Below are 4,584 nucleotides of genomic sequence, written 5' to 3'. Positions count from 1 at the left end.
TCTTTAAATTTCTCGCGGTTTGGCCTATATATTTTTTATCTCAATCTCCACACGAAATTTCATAAATACCAGTTTTTTGTAATAAATCAATTTTTGATTTTGAGTTATCGATAATATCCCTTGTTTATTATCTACCAAGGTGATATGGTTGGGTCTGTTTGAATGTAAGTGTGCGATTCTACGTATGTTGTGCTTTGTGTACCTAAATTAGCTGTGGCATGGACTAGTTATTCTTTCCGACATTTGTCTTACGGCTAAGGGAACCATGCGAAACCTAAGCTGCAAAGAGTTAATCTGAAAGAAAAAAGCAGTTTTTATTCATGTTCATCGGGATTTGGAGACTAGCTCCGGTCACATGGGCATAGGTTGGAGTCTGCTTTCTGTTTCTGACAAGTGGACAGTTTTCCAGCCGTTCTTTTTGCTAGTGACCCATTCCAGTGCCCTCACAATGGCGAAGAGTTCGGCTTAGAATACCGTGCAGTGGTCGACCATGGGTAGCTTCCTACTTTGTAACTCTCCGGAATTGTCAAATGCAGCGAAGGCAGCGCCCACTTTTCCTCCGGTCTTGCTGCCGTCCGTGTATTGGGAATTCTGTTCTGGCGTATGTGTCCGGGTGTTCTGTCTTCAAGCCCACTTGTTCGCTCGGATGAGGCAGGTCGGTGTAGTTGACCCTGCCTTGGTATTGAACATCACTGGGGGTGTTCAGGATGGTGAGTTCTCTTTTGGTGCGGTAGATGTCTTTGATTTCTCTGATCTTGATATCTAACGGTGTCAGGTCTGCGATCGCTTGGACAGAGTGTCAATCGATGTCCCAAATAATTATAGACGCTTCTTAAATACATGTAGCCGCTACGCTTTGTACAGCAAGTTGCGATGTCAATGTTGAAGTTATTTCTAGAGGTATTTTAAGAGCCGAATGTGCTGTACGTCCATTTTTTAAAAGCATCGCAGCTATTGCTGTAGTAGCTACACATATTAACTTCCTACCTTCTTCCTCTAGGATGTCAATCAAAAGATTGTATAAAAAGGTTTTTCGGCACGATCCATCTATTGTCTAATTATACCGTTGAATTGATGCACACTCGACGATTGTCGTCGCGTCGTCTATAAATTGGATAAGCATTTTCTATAATTTTTGTTTCCGATTCGAAATTCTTTGGATACCTTTTTTTTTACAGCCTTTCGGATCCATGCATTGATTGTTTGGTCCTAAAGGACCGCACGGACCATGAATCATGAATGATTTTACCAATTCGTAAACAGTTTTCTTCATCTTGTATATCTGGAAGTTCGGCGGAGACTATATTATCGACATCATTATCGTTATCCCTAATTTTATCATCATTTGCTAAAATCACTAACAAATGAGCATGTGACAGATCTCGTTTTTGAAACTCCGCAGTATACGTGAAGGCCTTTGGTGTTCCAAATACGTGTTTATTCATAATGTCTTTAATTAATTCGTCCAATTTCAAGCTGAAGACGCGTGCTACAATATCTGGTCTGTCTGAAGGAACCTGACCAGGTAACAACGCTCTAGTGATTTCAGGCCATTTTGGATTCGACGTCATCGTTATAAATAAATCCGGCTTACCGAATTTGACCACCATTGCTAATGCATTTGGCAACTGTTTCTGCATATACCTGCTACCTCCAGTGTAAGTAGATGGTAAAATTATAATTTTGCCAGGAGGTCTCTGAAAATGTAAAACATTTAGGTAAATTATAAACAATTGAATAAATATTAATTTAATATATTAAAAATTTTCTTAATTTGAAATATAATATACTTGTATATTTTCTAATATATATAAAAAATTTTGTTCAATATGTTTAAAGTTAATTTAGTTATATATTGTATATAAAATATCAAATAAATCTCACCTCGCAATCTCCATTGACATATTCTTGCAGGCCGAGATATTGTTCGACCCGCAGTTCCGATTGATTGAGTTTAATAAATTGCAAACGGTTCCCCTCCACTCTTGAATATACGTCCACTAAATATTGTTGAAATAGTCGAGAGCCTCGCAGCAGCGTATTATCGCTAAAAGGACGAAATGCTAACCTATAGGCATAATATTCCCTAATTGGGATAAAAGAACGTTTCAGCCCCCGCCTGTTGTATGGCATACAAAAGGTCCAACCGGAGTCTCCGTGTGGAAAAAAGATGGGATACAAAAGCGGGTCTATGAAGGGTGAACTACTGGGAATGTGAGAAGCACTGTTGTGAAACGAATGAACGACTATGTCTCTAGACGTAGGGACTTCGCCGTCATCCGTTTCAAAGACGATAGCAACCTGATTGGCTTCTGGCAAATTATGAACACCCGAATGTTGAGTTCGGGTGGGTTGACACAAACGGAAAGTTAAGTTAGGCGTTGCTTGTCCAGTAGCGAGGGATTCTTGTTCCGCTTGCTGGTGGAGAGAATGCATTTCTCGATAGACATGAACAAATGGATTATTCTCCAGAAGGAATGCGGAAAAGTGCCGCATGAATACAGCTGAGAGGCAGTCACGTCCGGGAAAATTCATTCGCTCTCTGTACGCAAGCTCTTCGTCTAAAATGTACAGTCGAGAATGCCGGACGATGATTCGCTGATGGAAGAACAGATGACTGATTATGGTAAATACTTCCATGGATCTTGTAAACAAAAGTCCATGGCCCAGTACATCTGCTAATTTGGCGCCTAGGGAAGCAAAGGAAAAGGCTGTAATAAAAATCCTTATATTTTTAAAAAACTTTTTGATTCACGGGTGTCGCCAGCAAACAGAACTTTAAGAAACCCCGGTTGGCTTTTTATATCTGGAAGCTGAATTTTGCCTTTCTGGTAACAAATGACATCCATATTACCAATGTCGAGCGCACTCTCCGCCCAATGAGGAATCCTCGCAATTTTATACGTTCTGGAGGCTCTCGTTGTCCTTGTCTGTTGAAGTCGGTCATAGGTCCTTATATTCCTTAGGGGAGTTTCAGAAACAGGATCAGAAAACATTTGAACGGGAGTAGGAGATTGTGGTGAAGGATGGCATATTTCCGGATAATGTGAATAGTAATATACCGAATTCTGTGCAATATACCAGTCGATGTGGAATGTTGCGGGGAAGAAATTCTGTGCAATATATCAGTCGATGTCAATGGTTGCGGGAAACGAATTCTGTGAAAAATACCAGCCAATGTAGATGGTTGCAGGGAACGAATTCTGTGAAAAATACCAGTCGATGTAGATGGTTGCGGGGAACGAATTCTGTGAAAAATACCAGTCGATGTAGATGGTTGCGGGGAACGAATTCTGTGAAAAATACCAGTTGATGTAGATGGTTGCGGGGAACGAATTCTGTGAAAAATACCAGTCGATGTAGATGGTTGGTCGGAGGAAATGTCTGTGCAAAAAAGAATAGAAGACGAAATGGGAGAAGTAACGTCGGTAGCAGAGTAGGGTTCTGGGAAAACTGTCGATCGAGTTGATGTTGTTGGCGATAGTGTAGAAGATGCAGTAGTCAAATTAGTTGCTCTTAAAGAAGCTCTTCTCTCTCTGTCCCTCTTGTTTCGAGCATTCTTTATTTCTGTCTTTTGTTCCTCAGAGACAGAGGCTTGTTTCTCAATTCTCTTTTGTTTGGCTCTTTCTCTTTCGCTTGCTACTTGTTCTTCAGTTTGGTTGGCCCGTTCCTCTTCGTTTTTCTGCGATTCTTTTCTTTTTGTCCTCTTCCATTTTACTGGAATACAAAAATGAATTCATATTGAAATAAAACATTAGTGGATATGTATTTTTAGTAAATATATTTGAGAAATTGAAAACAAAATTTGTTCAAAATACATATTTTAAAATAAAATAGTTCAAAATAAAATGAATTAAATGTGAACAAGCAATATTTAATAAATTATTCAATATATTTTTACTTACATTTATTTGTTTAAAGTTCTTTTCGAATAATAAAAAAATCTTCGAAATTAGATTTGATCTAGTCACTTCTCATGTAGATGATCTGTAAATTTTCACACGACAGATATTATAAGTTTGTCATTATTACGAATGAATTGTGATTTGAAGAACCTTATTTAATGGAAAAAATGCATTTTACAGTACAAATTTTTATGATAAAATTATTATTAAATATTTTTTCATATTTTTTTTTTTCATACCTGACAAATAAAAATTAATTAAAGAAAGTGGTGATTACCAACATCAAATATTTGCTTGTTATAAAGTTTAAATTATAACAAAATTATTATTTGAAGAAACATAAATACCATTATATTTCAATTATTGAAAATAATACTGACATAAATTTGTTCAGTTTTGGTGTATTTTTTTAAATAAAAAATTCTCCGCAAGAATCTTCGAATCCCTCAAAAGGTAATCTTAACCGTTTGAGTGCCAAAAAATGCATACAGTTTCTTGTAAAATGCCACCAAAAAAACATCATTTTTTATGTAACTATATATTTTTTTAAAACCCCATAAATTCTTTGAATTTTCATGAATTTTGATGATTTTTTCGGTGTTTTATTAAAGAATGTCGAAATATTTGAAATAAAACGCTTGTATAAATGAATACAGTATTTTATTTAGAAAAAAAGAAA

This window comes from Brachycentrus maculatus, unplaced genomic scaffold (assembly GCF_059751285.1).
Source record: "Brachycentrus maculatus isolate JH-2025_06_01 unplaced genomic scaffold, ASM5975128v1 h1tg000419l, whole genome shotgun sequence".
Lineage (NCBI taxonomy): Eukaryota > Metazoa > Arthropoda > Insecta > Trichoptera > Brachycentridae > Brachycentrus > Brachycentrus maculatus.
Note: the sequence above shows the minus strand (reverse complement) of the source record.